Source organism: Miscanthus floridulus, chromosome 1 (assembly GCF_019320115.1).
Source record: "Miscanthus floridulus cultivar M001 chromosome 1, ASM1932011v1, whole genome shotgun sequence".
In the NCBI taxonomy this organism is placed as follows: domain Eukaryota; kingdom Viridiplantae; phylum Streptophyta; class Magnoliopsida; order Poales; family Poaceae; genus Miscanthus; species Miscanthus floridulus.
Genome location: NC_089580.1, coordinates 148,575,876 through 148,594,987, shown reverse-complemented (window position 1 = coordinate 148,594,987; position 19,112 = coordinate 148,575,876). Strand labels below are relative to the sequence as shown.

At 44.8% G+C, this 19,112-nt stretch overlaps 1 pseudogene; it reads right to left on the bottom strand.

The window, feature by feature from the left end:
* Positions 1–3,025: 3,025 nt before the first annotated feature.
* The window catches only part of LOC136465135 (probable mediator of RNA polymerase II transcription subunit 26b), a 55,434-nt pseudogene continuing 39,347 nt past the window's right edge, over positions 3,026–19,112 (bottom strand).

Below are 19,112 nucleotides of genomic sequence, written 5' to 3'. Positions count from 1 at the left end.
GTTCTCCATCAGAGCGATTTAGGACCTGTTTGGCAGGGCTCCTCTCCGGCTCTGGCTCCGGCTCCTCCAGAGGAGCCCTGCCAAACGTTATCTTGGAGGAGCCGTTTTTCAGTAAAAAACAGAGGAGCCGGAGCCGTTTTGGAGGAGCCACAATTTGTGGCTCCTCCAAAACGGCTCCGGCTCCTCCGGAGGAGCCGCTCAGGAGGAGCCGTGCCAAACAGGCTCTTATATAGAAACATTAAATTTCAATATATACGAAGCCAGTAGACAAGTGGCTTTTCCTGGCTTCTAGCTTAGCTAGTATCTAGCACTGTATGTGAAAGCAAATTTAGTACTTGATAATCACTCATACTTCTTGGTTCTCACATTAGCTCCAAATCAAGGCGTAGGATGATAGAAATGCTTCATTTCATTGCACATATTTCTTCTTTCCTAATGATGATTCATTCCGTTGTACTTGACGAGGACGGTGATGCCCCCGTTCTTATATTGAAACGATCGAGCGGAGCTACTGCAAATACCTGTAACGCAATTTTGCAGGATGTTACTAGCATACAAGCTACGTAAATAAAGAAATAATACATATATAAATGGCTTGTAAGTGATGTCGCAGTTAATTCAAAAATTTGGATAATGAGTATATAGGATGGTATAAAATACAGTTGATCTTCATCATTCAGTGTTATTCAAAATTTAATGGGCTCGGCCCGCCTGGATATTTGCAGCCCCATCGGCTGCAGAATCAGCTCAACCAGCCCATTTAACAGACCATATAGCAGAATCAGCTAACGCAAGAAGTTTCCCCTCAAAAAAAGAAAAAGAAAAAGAAAAAGAAAAAGGCTAACTCAAGAAATCAAGAGAAGAGAGAGGGCCCCTTTTCCTTTCTGGACCATTTTGGCCCATTCACGACTTGCATGCATGGGTTGGCAAATGGTAAGGTATAGTGCGGATTTTCCTAGAGAAGACAGTATAGACGTAGACGCTTGTAGCATGACTCCATAAGTATATATAGGCATGAGGACATAGTCTTGTTCGGCTTACCCCATATTCGATTTGTTTGGCTTCTTTTTTTTAGTCGGAACAGTGTTTTTCTCTTACAATAATTCAGCCGGAACAGTATTTTTCAGTCAGTTTCAGCCAAGTTTCAGACCAGCGAACGGGGCTACACAGGCATGTCTCGCATGCTACTAATCAATGAATAAATAAGGAGTAGCTAAAATTTGGAGCATGCAACTAGTCGACAGAACGTATATATACTGGATTCAATGCATTTCGAGTTGTGACTAATATAATCCGGTGAGATCAGAGATTGTCGGTGGTGCATATACATTAGCTAATGAACAACTGATGGAAGATATTCCGAGAGCAGGAAGGTGAAGCTATATCATGCTAATTATTAGAGGGGACTGAATTGCTGCTTGCGCGCGTATAGGTATAGAGAGGCTCCAGCACGACCAACCTAGACCTATAATTAATCTTATATTATATATATAAGTACTAAAAATTCATAGATAAATTTAGTAGTACAATTAATCAAAAATAACTGTCTTTGGATATAATAGCAAGGGATGAAAAAGAAAATGTGCTAGTGGCTGGCATGAGTTCAATTTTAGCGCGTGTTTAGTTGCCCAAATTTTGGAATTTGGGTCACTGTAGCACTTTCGTTTTTATTTGACAAATAGTGTTCAATCGTGGACTAATTAGGCTCAAAACGTTCGTCTCACAATTTCCAACCAAACTGTGCAATTAGTTTTTTTTCGTCTACATTTAATGCTCCATGCACGTATCGCAAGATTCGATGTGATTGGTACTATAGCATTTTTTAAAAATTTAGGGTGGGAACACGCGCTTAGTGTTTTGACGCAGAAGGGACTGAATTATATTGCTGCTTGCGTATAGGTATAGAGAGGCTCTCCTTCCAGCTATGCAATGGTTCTCAACCAATCACCGTGGAAACTGACTGTTATATCTTGTCAGGCTTTGAATTTGGGGACTGACAAAAGATCCCGCCTAGACGCCTAGTCCTACAGGTAATAAAGGAATCAAGAGCGCTCTCGCCGATGAGATTTACGGGGTTTGTTTACATAATGAGATCAGAATAGCGTTGCTGATTTTCTAGCAACTAAAGCATGCTTATAAAGTTTGGGGTTATTGCGTTCTTGCCCCTACTTTGACGTTCAGTTGTGATTTTACCCTTGCTTTTGTCATCGTTGTGATTTTACCCTTGTTTTTGTCATCGTTGTGATTTTACCCATGTTTTTTTGAAAACGAAGCTTAAGTTTACCCCTATTCCGTGAACAGCAGATAATGGTGTTAAATGGGCTCAGTAAGGACAAGTTTGCTCATGCGAAATTGCCCCTACTTAACTGAATACATTGTGATTTTACCTCTGTTTTTTTAAAAAAAATGGGAGCATCATTGCACAACTTGTTACATATGATTCCACACAGCATGCAAATATAGATATATAATATCACATCAAGTGAAAGTGTAGCAAAAGTATCCATACAGCACCAAGCCTTATCTAACATACAAGTCCAACAAAAGCGGTAGCTAATAATGAGATATTAAATATTTATTGTCATACATCACATTTATGCATCTATTCCTAACAATGCAGCCAACCTCCCTCCCCTTCCTCTTCCTTCTGTTCCAGCCCCTTCTGTTCCTTTTGTTCCTTTTGTTCCAGCCCACATGTAGTGCTCAGCTATGAAATTAACTAGCTGCAGCAGGTCAAAGCTATGCATGTCAACAACTTGAGTAGGCAAGGTTCTACCCCTGTCGCCATGATTTTGGTCCCCCATCTGGCAAACTGAAAAATGACATAACTCTAACAACAAGGCTCATATCCATGTAATTTGGCCTACAAATCACATCACCGAATATACAGTTAGCTAAATCGCTCTACAGACAGAAACTCATTCTTCCTACAGATTGATACTAATTTTTCTACGGACCAAATCCGAGGAGCTCCAAATCTTACCTAATCTCTTCACCAACGTCGCATAAATCCATCTCGCCGGGGTCACTGCTCCTGTTCCAGGCAAGAAGCATCCACTGATTGTGGTGTATGATCTGTGAATTATTTCAGCTACATTGACTTTTGTATTCCTTACCTACAATGGGATCTCCATTGTTCACCCACTCATTAACAGTAGCCTTCCAACCTCTAAAAATTCAGATCAAGCATAACATCAATCAAACATGTAAATCTGAGAAAGCTGCATAAGACCAAACTAGTGTCTAAAATGATGGCCAAGTAATATAAAGAACTAGACATTTCTGGGCAAGGAAAAGCACAAGCAGCTTACTCAATAAGCGATCGGACGAGTTGCCGAATCTACCTCGAGCCATGCTTTCGCAGCGGTTTCACAGCCATTCCAATCTCAGTAGCCTATATAAGTGATTCGAGAGATATGAACAAAGGCACAAAGAAGAGTTCATCAAGCACATGCAGCAGCGGCAGTTTCACTTTCATCACGGCTCACCCTGATAGCGTCCACCGTGAATTCCAGCTGCCCCAGCCACCCGAGAAGCTCGAGCAGCTCGGCCTCTGACTGCAAGAAAGTTGAACACACAGCAAAGTCGATCAGAAGGAATTAATGCCAACATCAGCAAAGAAACAAAATCAACAAACAGGGTTGATCAGAAGGGATTAATGCCAACATCAGCAAATCAGGAACAGAATCAACAAACAACGAAGCAATGGAGGAACCTTCTCTTGAGCATGGGAAAGAGCCGCCTTGACACGGAATGCCTCGGCGATGACGTCGTCATCGCTCTTGTTCCTTGGCGCGGCGCCGCCGTCGCCGTTGTTGACGACCTCGGCGCGGTTGAAGCTACAGAGGCTGGGCACGCTGCCCGCGCCTTCGGGGAGGAGGAGCGGCGGCCGGCCACGGGTGGGGTGCCCTGACGCCTCTGGCGCGGGTAGGGCGATGAGTGCGGTGTAGAGGCGCTCGGCGATGGCGTCGCGGTGCGCATGGAGGGCGGTGGGTACTCGGATGGCATCGTTGATGGTGTCGAAGATGCTGGCCCTCGCGCCGCTGAAGAAGCCCCGCTGAAAGCTCTAGTTTGGTTTTAGTGAATTGATGAAACCCTAAGTGCTAACCTAGTTTATCAAAGTGATTATGAGATAGGTAGCACATTCCAAGTGGTGAAGCAAATAAAGATCATGACATGATGATGGTGATGCCATGGTGATGATCAAGTGCTTAGACTTGGAAAAGGAGAAAGAGAAACAAAAGGCTCAAGGAAAAGGTATAAATAGTAGGAGTCATTTTGTTTCGGTGATCAAGACACTTAGCGAGTGCGATCACATTTAGGTTCGATAGCCATACTATTAAGAGGGGTGAAACTCGTATCAAAATACGGTTATCAAAGTGCCACTAGATGCTCTAACTCATTGCATATGCATTTAGGATCTAGTGGAGTGCTAACACCCTTGAAAATGTTTGTGAAAATATGCCAACACACATGTGCACAAGGTGATACACTTGGTGGTTGGCATATTTGAGCAAGGGTAAGAAACTTCACCGGCGGAGTGTCTGCCCATAGAGTTCGGACAGTCCGATGGTGCCACCGGCGTCCTGTACAGAAAAGATAGGATTTCACAGAGTGACCGGACGCTGGCTAAGTACGTCCGGTCCTGCTGACGTGGCAGCGCACAGAGGAGACAGTGAGTGACCGGACGCTAGGTGAGTCCTGTCGAGCATGATCGGATGCGTCCGGTCACGAGTGGTGGCTTACTAGAAATGACCAGATGCTAGGGTCCTGCATCCGGTCATGATCAAATTGATGCATCTAGTCGCATTTGGAACCTTACTAGAAGTGACCGAACGCTGGGGTCTTGCGTCCGGTTGTGGCACTGTGCGCGTCCGATCACAACTTTAAATGTACTGATGACCGTTGAGATCGGGCGATCAACGTTTAAAGCAGGGGACACGTGGCGTGCATCGCACAATTGGACGCTGGGGTCCTACGTCCGGTCAATCTGACCGGCGCGTCCGGTCGCCCTGACTTTTCAGAGAACAGAGAGCCAACGGCTCTATTTCATGGGGAGGCTTCTATTTAAGCCCCATGGCCGGCTCAAGCTCACTCTCTTGGTCATTTGCATTGATATAGCAACGTTGTGAGCTTAGCCAAAGCCCTCCCACTCATCTCCATCATAGATTCAACATCTTTGTGAGATTGGGAGAGAATCCAAGTGCATTGCTTGAGTGTTTGCATCTAGAGGCACTTGGTGTTCGTGTTTCGCTACGGGATTTGCTTGTCACTCTTGGTGGTTGCCGCCACCTAGACGGCTTGAAGCAACGAGGATCGTCGAGTGGAGGTTGGTGATTGTCTCCGGCTCCGATCGTGGTGATTGTGAGGGGTTCTTGATCTTTCTCCGGCGGAGAGCCAAAAGGTACTCTAGTAAATTGCTCATGGCTTGTGATCCTCATCTTGTGTTGGTTGTGCGGCACTCTATTGAGGGTTTGGCGTGTGATGCCAATTAGCGCGTGAACCTTCAAGTGAGTGAATTGCCACAACGAGGACTAGCTTGCCGGTAAGCAAGTGAACCCCGGTAAAAAAATATTGTGTCATCATTTGATTCCAAGATGATTGGTCTTCATTGGTATTCATTTTTGTGATTGATTGGTTCATTCCTTGACTCGGCGGTATAACCATCTTGCTCTCTCTCTTTACATTACTGCAAACTAATCGTCAAGCTCTTTAGTGTAGCTAGTCGTGAGAGCTTGTTAGTTTGGTTAGTGTGGCTCTTTAGTTAGCCTTTGAGAGCACACTAACTTAGTGTAGTAACATAACCATTGTGTGGATAGAGACTATATAAACTAGAATTATGGTAGGTGGCTTGTATTTTTAGTAGGCTAGTGCAACACTCGCTTTGTCTCATATTTATCTAACCGGTTTGCTAAGTGTTGTTGTAGAAATTTTATTGGCTATTCACCCCCCTCTAACCATTAGGACCTTTCACCCGCCTGACCGCCCAACAAACGGGGCCTGGCTGCTCAGGGCCACGCCCGTCCCTCGTCGTCGCCCAGCCGCACCACACGCTAAGCCGTTGGGCCCTGGCCGCCCGACTCCTGGGTGCCTGCCCGCCCGACGAATGGGGCCTAGCCGCTCGGGGCCACGCCCGTGCCCTCATCGCATGGCGCAAGGAGCCGCCCAGCTGCACCCTATGCCCACGCCGCCCAGCCGCACCCCACACCCACGCCGCTGCTAGGGTTTCAGAGGATTGACGTGAGGAGAATGAGAGAGATAGAGAGGATACGGTAGAGGATGGGGGATTGAGCATGGTATGAGTGGATAAGGGGTATTGTTGTCTTTTGGTTTTACTGTGAAGGGTTTTGTTGTTTTTAAATTTTTTTATTCCAGATACAACTAACAGAGTTAAAAGTAAGCGTAAATTGAGCCTTAGTAGTTACAAAGCAGGGGTAAAATCACAACGATGACAAAAACAAGGGTAAAATCACAATTGAACATCAAAGTAGGGGCAAGAACACAATATTCCCATAAAGTTTTGTCGTCTGACTTTGCTACAAATTTAGTGGTAAGTGATATAGGGTCTATTTGGATCAGTTTCAGATTCTTAAAAACCAGTTTTTTGTCTTTAGTTTCTAAAAGCTAGATTCTGAGCAAAAACTGGTGGGGTGTTTGGATTCCCAAGTTTTTAAGAATCTGAAGTCATTTATTGCTCTATAGGAAAAAAAAACTAGTAAAAGCTAGGTATCAACAGCTTCCTAGTTTTTAAGAATTCAACAAAAACTTGCAGCAAAAACTAGGGTGTTTAGATCCCACCCAATTTCTAAAAGCCAGATTCTTAAAAACTGGCAACAACTAGAGGGATCCAAACAGGGCCCTATAGATGACACTCTTCCTGATTAGTAGAGCTCAACCTTTCTGGAAAATAATAATAATATAAAAAACGGTGGCTAGCTCCTTAAACTTCTAAAATGATATCTATGGGTTCTTAAACTTTTCCTAAACTTGGCAGACGGTGTCATCTAGATCCCTGAACTTCTAGGGTAATCATCGTAGGTCCCTAAACTTAGCTGGCGTTGTCATCTCAGTCCCTGAATTTTCATGGTGATCACCGCAGGTTCCTAAACTTGGCAAGCGGCATCATCCCTGTCCTAATGTGGTCTAACCTACTCTATAAGCTGGCATGGCACGCTGACGATACGTTAGCCATGGATCCAACATGTGTCAATTAATTAATCATTATTTATATAATATTTATCATGAAAATATAAATTATCAGCAAAAAATAAATTAAAGTATTAAAATAATTTACAACAACAAATATATTAGGTTTAAACTAAAATAGAAAATACTAAAATTAATTTAGTATTCATGTATCATTAATAGTATTAAAATAATATTAAAGTTCCTATAGTATTAAAAGTTTTCTCTATTAAAAGTTACTTCTAATTTTAGTAGTATTTTAAAAGTTTTAATAGTAGTACTATAGAAGTAACTTTTCTCTATTATTAATACTGTAATACTAGTAGTGTTATAGTATTAGAACTTTTAATAATAGTATTATAGTGTCAAAAGTTTTAATAATAATGTTATAGTATCAATAATAGAGAAAAAATACTTCTATAATACTGTTATTATTAAAACTTTAAAAATAATACTATAATTAGAAGTAACTTTTAATAGAAAAACTTTTAATACTATAGGTAACTTTTAATATTATTACATTTAGACAGGGATGACATCACTTGCTAAGTTTATGGACATGTGGTGATCACCTTAAAAGTTTGTGGACCGGGATGACACCGTCAGCTAAGTTCAGGGACCTGCGGTGATCACCTTAAAAGTTTAGGGACCTGGATGACACCGTCTGCCAAGTTTAGAGACCCACAAATATCACTTTAGAAGTTCAGAGACCTAGATGACACCGCTGACCAGGGGCGGATCCAGGGCCCAGGCTGCCCGGGCTGTAGCCTGGGGCGAGTCCATGTAGCCCCTGTAACATATGTGGTGTTTAGTCTAAAAAACTATGATTTTAATTAGACAAAAGGAGGCCTAGGAAGCAAGATCAGACTATTTTGAACGTGAATCAGCATCTTCAATTGCTTAATTAATTACGGGGTTCTAGCTCTGCTTAGATATATTATATCTGAATAATTACCTTGGCCATGCATCTACGTAGAGGAGCTAGCAGCTACTCGTCCTACACGCTAGCTAATACGTACAACGTACACAGCATGCATTGCAGGCAGCAGCGTCAGAGAGGAGTCTTGGCCATGTGAGGGGTGGTTGCACTGTACCCGGCCGGGACGGCGACCGGACGGCCCCACGCGCACGGCCTACCGCTCCCGGCCGGTTTAGGGTACGTACTTTCGCCGACGCACAAAAGGAGATAACCTAACGACTCTACCTCCTGCTCCGATCCGGTCTACGTACGGCGAGCTAGCTGCAGCCACACACGGCTAACTAGCTAGGTACCCCTCCATCCAAAATTACAAGACGTTTGATTTTTTTACACACCACTCGTCTTATTCAAAATTTTGTGCAAATTTTTTTGTCGTGGCTTGCTTTATTAATAAAAGTTCTTCGACAATTACTTAAATTTTACCACGTTTGCATAAATTTTTTGAATAAGACAAATGATCAAACTTAAGGTCAAACATCTTATAATTTGGGAGGGAGGTAATACGTACTAGCACGGAGGATGTATACCTGCCAACGGCCGGTTTTGTTATATATTACTAAACTTTCTTCTCCTATAAGACCTATAACGGTCAAAGCAACGTAACTGCTATATGATGGCAAATGCAAAGCTAGTTTGCCGATGATGGTCCCTGTCGTCAGATTGCGCTGAAGGGACCATGACGTTAAGAGAGGGATTGAATTAGGTAACTTAAAAAATCTACTTCAAAACTATGGTCTTTTTTTCTACCTCTAGCAAAACCTATGTAAAAGATAATCTATCTAGATGTGCCACTACGGTTTTGCTAGTGTATTGCTATCTCTACCGTAAATGATAATAATATGATCAATGTAAATGCGGAAGCTTAAAGAGCAAAGTAGAGATATGCAAACTCCCGTCGCTGACTCCGGTATTTTTACCGAGGTATCGAGAAGCGCGTAGGCTTCCCCCTAGTCCTTGTTGGAGCCCCTCGCAAGGGCCAAGCTCCCGGTCGGGTAACTCCGTGGATAGCTTCGGGCCTTCCCCACACGCAAGTGGGTCTCCGATATGCCTTCCGGCAAGCCTCTCCCGGATGCTCCCCGCCGTCGTCACTATCAAGCTTTCGGCCGAAACGCCGCGGGCCTTGTTCCCTTCGGTACACGGTGGCGACCGCACTACAAACGCGGTTGGTGCGATCTCGCAAGACTTCAAGCCCCTCCGATGTACAACTCTTGTGCTTGCAAGCACGGGATGGCAAGAGGTATGCAAACCTCACTAAACACTAGGCATACACCTAGAGCAAGCGCATAAGCGGTGGTCTAATCAACCTAAGCACTTCGCAAAGTACTTATTCTAATCACCTAATAAAGCACTAAGCACTATGCATGTGTAGATCACTAAAATAGTGTATCAACACCCTTGGTATGTTTTCTCAGCTCCACACTTCTCAAATGGCCGGTTGGGGGTTGTATTTATAAGCCCCACTGAGAAAGTAGCCGTTGGGGTCGAACTCCCGTAAATCTGCTACTGACCGGACGCTGAATCGTCCTGACCGGACGCGTCCGGTCGTCCCGACCGTTGCAGCCGCGAACCACCGATCGGACGCTGCTAGCGTCCGGTCGCCTGCCACCAGACGCGTCCAGTCGCAGTTTCGCACGCCTGGAACCTCTCTGTACTCGATCGGACGCTGCGTTTCTGCGTCCGGTCGGTTGCCACCAGCGTCCGATCCTCGCGTCCGGTCGCCTGTCTGCCGAGCCACCGGTCCAGCGTCCGGTCGTGCTTCCAGCGTCCGGTCCAACGTCCGGTCACCTCTGCGAGCTCGTTTCTTCGCGATCTTGCGTACGGCTTGGTTCCTATCTTCATGCTTGCATTTTGCTTGATATCTTGGGTCTTCTCTTGTGCTTCTAAGGTCTTTCTTAAAGTGTTGATCATCGGATCACCACGTCGCCTTCGTCCAAGTCACGTCTTGCACCCTATTGAACTATAAAATAAACACTTGCAAATTCATTAGTCCAATTTGGTTGTGTTGGTCATCAAACACCAAAATCCAAAGTAAATGGGCCAAGTGTCCATTTTCCTTACAATCTCCCCCTTTTTGGTGATTGATGCCAACACGACCAAAGCAAGCAAATAATTAGAATTTGGAAGTTAAAAACTACCTACTTGCTAGGTTGCAATGCAAAGGGCAAGGTTATATGATACTAATTGACAGATACCAATTAAAACTTTACTTAAAAGCATGTCTTGCCCTTGCAAATGTCCCCATATGATATTATGGATTAAAGCCTAGCTTTCTAAAAAAAATTCTCCCATTACTGAGACTAATCCATAATTCACTTTCCTCCCTTTCTCGGACCATTACCACTTGTAGACATCAACTTGATGCTTGCCTTTGGTCCTTCAAATTCTCCCCCTTTGGCATCAAACACCGAAAAGGAAGACATTAGTAGCACAAGGGAGGGTCAAATTTTGTGATCCTTTGTATAAAGAGTGAAATGGATCACAAAAATTTGACTCTCACATTATATAGACTAAGCTCCCCTAAATATATGCATGCATATGGTAGAAAGCAAAGCATATGCATAATTAGCAATTTATTGTATAAGAGAGTTTAATCTATTATCTATATAACGCATGGATAAAGCATATAAAAAAGAAAAGTGATCAACATGATGATGCCAATTGAAGAATGATGCTTAACTCCGGGGACTCCAATTTCCTTACAATGAGACTATTACACAAGTGATAGGTTTGAAAAATTAAAACCATTTGAACAAGTGTTAGTCTCAAAGCATCCAACTTGTAGAATAAACTCCCCCTAAATTTGTGCACACAAGTGTTGAATACTTTTAACATTTGTGCACATTGATTTAAGTATCAAAAATACCACTTGAAAGATGATATTTGGGAGAGATTATCTATAATTTGGACTTTGGCACATATTAGATAAATAATTGTAAAACAAGCTATGTGCCGTGCTTCTAAACAATTTTTAAACCATGTAGGTTTGCTTCAAGGGTTGATAATGAAACGGAGCAAGCCTACCATATGATGTACCTATTGAATGCATGACAAAAGATTTAAGCAAGTAAAAGCAAACATAGGCATGAAAGATAACTAGACGCTTTAAGAGTATATCAATTGAAGGACAAAACCAATTGAAATGAATACTAATTTAAAGTAATGACATCTAGTTACCTAACATGGGAAGGAGAATTTGGGTCCATAGTATTCTCTAATCTACTTGGCAATGACTATGTCCATCAAGATGCACCCCATGAAATACACCCATACTTTGCCAAGTCTCCAAATTCCCCATAAGTCCGATGGACTTCTCACTTCCCTTTCGGGATCCAAACCTTCTTGGTGCTCTTCATATTTGAAATGATTTCCTTTGGCACCCAAAAGCGTTTGACCCCATTGTTGGCTTGCTTGTTCACCTTGATGGCCACCACCTTGTCATTTTTCTTCTTCTTCAAGAGATAAGGTGTGGAGGCCTTTTTGTCCACCTTGTTGGTGTAGGTGTTGGAGAGCTTGCTTGTTTGCTTTTTCTCCTTCTTCTTTGCTCCTCCCCCATTCTTCACCTTGCACTCATAGGACTTGTGACCTTCCTTATGGCACACGTAACAAACCATGGTTTGTCCTTCATCAAGCTTCTTCACTCCCTTGACGGTGTTATCTTGATGAAGTTGGGTTTGCTTCGCCTTGCCTTTACTTGAGTCAAGTCCTTGGTGAGGCGAGCTACTTCTTGCTTGAGTTGCTCATTCTCCTTTGCAACCTCTTGTGTGCATGTATCTACAACAACTTTCTCAACACAAACTTGGTTGCACAAAGGTGAGTCTAAACATAAATCATTGCAAGAAGTAGATGCATCCTTTTTAGACATGTTAAAGATAGAACTTTTCTTTTTGGATGCCTTGGTGGGGGTTGTGCTAACGGCTTCAAGATTAGCAACTTTATTAGTTAGCTCATCACAATGTTTGCCCATGATTTCCATTTTAGCAAGCAAACTTTGATAATTATTTTGTGAGCTGGCTAACTTTTCTTTTAATTTTTCATTTTTCTTTTCAAGTTGCTTATCATTAATTGTGCATGCACTTGTTGTTGCACTAGCCTCAATTTGCTCAATTTTAGTAGATAGTTCAACATTGAGATTTGCAAAGTTTTCATATTGTTCAAGCAAATTTTTGTATGCTTCTTGTGAACTACCTAGCTCTTCTTTTAAATTTTTGAGCTTCTTTTGTTGACTAGTGCAAACTTTAGCATATTTAAGATTTTGTTGCACAATTGTATTGTAAGAAGGCAAATCATCATCACTATCACTCTCACTAGAGGATGAGCTTTCGTTACCTCGTGCCATAAGGCACACACGAGAAGAGCTTGATGATGAGTGCTTGTGACCTCGCCTCTTGTGATGGTTTTCTTCTTCACTTGAAGAATCATCCCATGACCTTATTGTTGTGAGGGCTTTGTTCTTGTACGTCTTCTTCTTTGTCTTGGGTGTGGGCTTGTTTGGACAAACTTCCACAAAGTGCCCCAACTCGCCGCATCCATAGCATCCTCTCTTTCTTTGCTCTTTTCTTTGATTTGTGAAAATGAAATCTTGAATTTGGATGGGCACACCCTTGACATTGAGCCTTTGGATCATCTTCTCCACTTTGTTGACCATTTTGATTGATTTTTCATCAAGATCGGAGGTGGAGGAGGAAGATTGATCATCACTTGAATCTTCATTATCATCATCATCATCCTCATCTTCTTCTTCATCTTTACTTGAGGAACTTGAGCTTGAGCTTGTCTCAACTTTCTTGCCCTTCATCTTCTTTTTTCTTGCTACAAGCGAGAGCTTTGCCTTTGCTTGATGAAGAAGTTTCTTTTTGACCCATCTTACGTGACATTTCAAATGCCACTAACTTGCCAATGACAATCCCCGGGGTCATGGTGCTCAAGTTCTCCATGTTGTGAAGGATGGTGATGATGCTTGCATATTTCTTTTGTGGTAGAACGGAGATGATCTTCCTCACGATGTCTGCATCATCTAGCTTTAATAATCCTATTGAATGGAGCTCATTGATAATTAGATTCAATCGAGAATACATATCACGAACAAGCTCATCATCATTCATAGCAAAGGAATCATAATTTTGCTTAGCTAGACAATGTTTTTGCTCACGGACATTACTTGTGCCATCATGGAGCTCTTGGAGTTCTAACCAAATTTCATGTGCCGTATTTAAGGTGAACACTTGGTTAAACACATCCATGCTAAATGATTCAAACAAGCAATTCTTAGCTCTAGCATTAAAATGCATTTATTTTTCGTCACTCTTTGTGGGCTTTTCGGGACTCTTAATGGGTTTCATCCTGTCACGAGTGACTCTCCATACACCTAAATCAATCGCCTCAAGGTGGCAAGCCATTCTAGCTTTATAGTATGGGAAGTTAGTGCCGTCAAAGTGCGGAGACCTAGCGGTATCCATCCCAACCACTCTAAATAGCGTCGGCTCAACGGCGGTTAAGCCAAAGGTCCAAAATGAGCCAACCGGCTCTGATACCAATTGAAGGGGACCGTGACGCCTAAGAGGGGGGGGGGGGTGAATTAGGCAACTTAAAAAATCTACTTCAAAACTATGGCCTCTTTTTCTACCTCTAGCAAAACCTATGCAAAAGATAATCTATCTAGATGTGCAACTACGGTTTTGCTAGTGTGTTGCTATCTCTACCGCAAATGATAATAATATGATCAATGTAAATGCGGAAGCTTAAAGAGCAAAGTAGAGATATGCAAACTTCTGTCGCCGACTCTGGTATTTTTACCGAGGTATCGAGAAGTGCGCAAGCTTCACCCTAGTCCTCGTTGGAGCCCCTCGCAAGGAATCCCTCGCAAGGGCCAAGCTCCCGGTCGGGTAACTCCGTGGATAGCTTCAGGCCTTCCCCACATGCAAGTGGGTCTCCGATGTGCCTTCCGGCAAGCCTCTCCCGGATGCTCCCCGCCGTTGTCACTATCAAGCTTTCGGCCGAAACGCCACGGGCCTTGTTCCCTTCGGTACACGGTGGCGGCCGCACCACAAACGCGGTTGGTGCGATCTCGCAAGACTTCAAGCCCCTCCGATGTACAACTCTTGTGCTCGCAAGCACGGGGTGGCAAGAGGTATGCAAACCTCACTAAACACTAGGCATACACCTAGAGCAAGCGCATAAGCGGTGGTCTAATTAACCTAAGCACTTCGCAAAGTACTTATTCTAATAACCTAATAAAGCACTAAGCACTATGCATGTGGAGATCACTAAAATAGTGTATCAACACCCTTGGTATGTTTCCTCAGCTCCACACTTCTCAAATGGCCGGTTGGGGGTTGTATTTATAAGCCCCACTGAGAAAGTAGCCGTTGGGGTCAAACTCCCGTAAATCTGCTACTGACCGGACGCTGAATCGTCCTGACCGGACGTGTCCGGTCGTCCCGACCGTTGCAGCCGCGAACCACCGATCGGACGCTGCCAGCGTCCGGTCGCCTGCCACCAGACGCGTCCGGTCGTAGTTTCGCACGCCTGGAACCTCTCTGTACTCGATCGGACGCTGCGTTTCTGCGTCCGGTCGGTTGCCGCCAGCGTCCGGTCCTTGCGTCCGGTCGCCTATCTGCCGAGCCACCGGTCCAGCGTTCGGTCGCGCTTCCAGCGTCCGGTCCAGCGTCCGGTCGCCTCTGTGAGCTCGTTTCTTCACGATCTTGCGTACGGCTTGGTTCCTATCTTCATGCTTGGACTTTGCTTGATATCTTGGGTCTTCTCTTGTGCTTCTAAGGTCTTTCTTAAAGTGTTGATCATCGGATCACCACATCGCCTTCGTCCAAGTCACGTCTTGCACCCTATTGAACTACAAAATAAACACTTGCAAATTCATTAGTCCAATTTGGTTGTGTTGGTCATGAAACACCAAAATCCAAAGTAAATGGGCCAAGAGTCCATTTTCCTTACATGCGCATTGCTGAAGATCACTACTACACAAAACTTTACCGGGCAAAATTAATTTACCGAGGCGAACTCGCAACCGCCTCGGACGAAAGGTCACAGTTAATGGGACCTTTTCCAAGGCGATTGGATGCCCACCTCGGTAAATCAAATAAAAAACAAAAAAAGAAAACCCGTGGATAAGCCCGACGAGCCCATCCACGGGCCTGCCGAGTCCATCCACGCGCCGCCGCCGCCACAGCTGCTCGTCGGTGCGAGCATCCTAGCCGAACCGCGCGTCGAACCGGGATCTGGCAGCCTACCGCCAGATCCGTTGCATCCTCGCTGGAGACGCAGGTCGGAGATGCCGGAACCGCTGCGTCCTCGCCGGAGACACGGGTCGGAGACGCCGGATCCACTGCACCCACGCCGGATCCACGCGCAGCCCATCCACGGTCGCCGAATCCGGGAGAGGAAGAGGAGAGGGTCGTTGGTGGGGGAAGAGCGCCGCCGCCTGCCACGCCACGCACCTGGACGTGCCGCCACCGCTGGATCCGCATCTGGATGCACCGGTGGTGGAGGAAGGGGCACCCGCTGGATCTGTGCTTGTTGGTGCCTCCGGATCCGCATCTGGTGCTCCGGTGGTGGCCGTGCCGCCGGGCGCGCCCGCGCGAGACCGCGCTAGCCGCACCACCGGAGCCTGAGAAGTAGAGGGAGAGGGAGGGTGTGCCCGGGACTCGGGGATAGGGAGGAGACCGCCGCCGCCGCGTATCACTCGGGAGAGGGAGATGGGAGAGGAGTGGGAGCCGGTCAAAGACTGAGGATTGGAAAACCCTAAGTTAGGTTTTTATATCTGAATGTTGCTATCGGGCCTCCGCTGGCCTTATTGGGCCTCAACCTATTAACCGAGGCGGGCCTCCCGAAAATGGGGGATTTTTGGAGGCGGGTCTCTTATAAGGCCCGCCTCCGTTAATAGATTTTTAACTGTCTCCGTAAATCGATTTTGTGAGGCGGTTGAATGTGACCGCCTCGGTTAATAAAAATGACTGCCTCAGTTAATCCCAGGCATTAACCGAGACGGTTCAAATGTCCGCCCGTCTCCGATGCCATTTTCAAAACGCCTCGCATAATCTTTTCTGCAGTAGTGGATGGCCAAATCAACGATCCACATATGTACACGTGTAGCTGCTGGGATATATAGCAAGTGTTTGGTTATCCTAGCTTAAGGGACACACGTTGAGTGGAAGAACACAAAGTGTATGCATGAGCAGATGAAAAAAAAAACTGAGATACTCTTTGGTTATATGTATAAGCAGATACAACCTATCTAGCCTGTAAGAGTGACGTGTGAGTCCAGACCACCACCGTCATCCTGCATCCAACGTGTCAGACCTGGAAGTGAAGCTCAATTTGGGTGTAGACCATGAAACTAACCAAACGCACTCTTCAGACAACTTTATATACTGCTCTACTCATACATACAGGGCAACCAAACATATATATACAATATGTTTGGGACTGCTCCGCTCTAGTTTTTTTTAGCTTCGTACTATGTTTTCCAGCTAAATAGATTCTGCTCCAAGGAAAAAAAAAAGGTAAAGTTATGAGAACGCTTAAAGGGATGCTCCTAAAACTTTATTTTGGTAGAGCTTTTCCACGATGGAGTTCGTAGAGTTGTCCCATACAGACCCATGAGGGCATAATCTAGCTCTCCACGGATCGATTCATCAAACAGTTAAACGCAAAGGAAAGGCAGCAGGCATGCACGAAGCTTTGCCTAGCCGAGTAGCCGATCGATCGACACATGCGATCGAGGAGGCATCGTACACAGGCCATGCATGTCTCGCGCGCGCTCCCGTTAATCATGTGATGGTACGGTTTGCAGCATGGCGTCGGTCGTCGTTCGCGTTCCTTGGGTTGGGTCCAGTAGTGGTACACACCTTTTGGCCCACCTCCCTTTAGGACACGTGAACCAGCTACGAAAAGGAGTAGTAAGCGTTGGGTGCGCTCACAAACTACTACTACTAGTGTATAATGGGACAAGCTACGGCCAAAAGTACGTTACAAAGTACAGAGTTTTTATTGCGTGCCAACCCGTGTACGTGTGCGCACAACTTGCACTGTAGCACGCAATGTACTATTATTGACGTGCAAAAACTTCTAATTGGATTGATTATATATTGATATTGCCGTAGTCTCCCCCTCTTGCATGCATGACGCCATGACAAATTGACAATAGTGGTTGTGCTTTCAAGCCTGATCAATAATGTGTGCACCGACGAGATGCTGTCCCCTGCTTGCATTTGTTGCCGTGCTTTAGTCCCGGTTACAGTTTATACTAGGAAGTAGCAATAAGAAACGAAGAGTGACGACGCATGCATGATGGCGATCGAGACGTACTTGTGTGCTTGGTATTATGAGCCGGTTACAGTTTGTTGCCGTGCTTTAGTCCCAGTTACAATTTGTACTAGGAAGTAGCAATAAGAAACGAAGAGTGACGAGCATGCATGATGGCGACCGAGACGTACTTGTGTGCTTGGTATTATGAGCCGGTTACAGTTTGTTGCCGTGCTTTAGTCCCGGTTACAGTTTGTACTAGGAAGTAGCAATTAGTCCCGGCTGGTATTACGAGCCGGGACTAAAGGTATATCTTTAGTCCTGGGTGTTTACAGGAGCCTCGATGGGCTGGCTCGACCTGAAGCCCACACATAGGAGAGAGCATATACCAGAATGGAGCGGCCCAGTACGCAATATGCTGGAATTGCTGGCCAGTCCCACATATTAGCACCACCTCGCTTGCTCAGAAGGATGAAAGCTAACTTAAAAGCTCAGCTCTGGAGCCATGCACCACGATCTTACTTGAACATGATCTGTTCTATAAGATCGTACCGCTGCATCCTTGACTAAAAGTCCTTCGTACATTATAAACGTGTAGAATACGTATATTCTAGCAGCGTAGAATGCGTATTCGAAAGCCAAAACGAATCATCAATTGAAAATAGAAACAAAAAAAAAGAAAAAAAAATTGAAAGTCCCGGTAGCAGCGTAGAATGCGAACGAAAATTGAAATTCCCGCTAGCAGCGTAGAATGCGAACGAATCATCAATTGAAAAAAGAAAAAAAAGAAAAAGAAAATAGAAGCAAAAGAAAAGAAAAAAAAGAAAACCTTTAGTCCCGGTTGGTAATACCAACCGGGACTAAAGGGCCGGCCCACGTGGCCAGGCCAGGAGGCCTCTTTAACCCCGGTTGGTATTACCAACCGGGACTAAAGGTGGATCTTTAGTCCCGGGTGAGAAACTGGGACTAAAGGAGGGGCCCTTTAGTCCCGGATTCGTGCTCCCGGTTCCAAAACCGGGACTGAAGGGGGTTGAGAACCGGGAGTACAGCTCGTTTCTCTACTAGTGTATATCCTGTTTGCCAACTAAGAGCATCTCTAAGATTTTTTTTTTCTAAAACTCACTATCTAAATCATCATTTGAAAAGCCATCTCCATAAAAATCATTTTCTATATCATTTTGCTCTCATGCACATTCTAGTGAGCCATTTTCGCTCTATCTTTGGCTAGCAAGAAATCCGGAATATAAGATGACTATATTTGGATAACCATTAAAGAAACCGTTATACCCTGTTTGGATGTATTGGAGCCAGGAATATGGAATTGGAATCATGTTTCCTGAATTCTGCTATTTGGATGTTCATGGTATTGATATTTAGAATTGTAACCCCACTACCTTGGTATTGGGCTAGAACTAGGAGTGACCTCTCTCAATACAGAGGGGTAAGGCACTGTATTGGCTGAAATTGTTCTCCCTCTTCCCCCGACTCGACGCGATGCCCCCCTGACGCCCCGGACCTGACGCGACCGCCCTCGCGCCCCCGACCCGACGCAACACCGCCCCCACCAGACGCCACCCTCTCTGTGGCAGAACCACCTAATGTAATGCCTCCCAGGAGTACTTGTCTTTCATTAGACACTAAGTGCTCAAGGGAAGACACCAAATTACGCGGTTTTGTCGAGCACACCCCA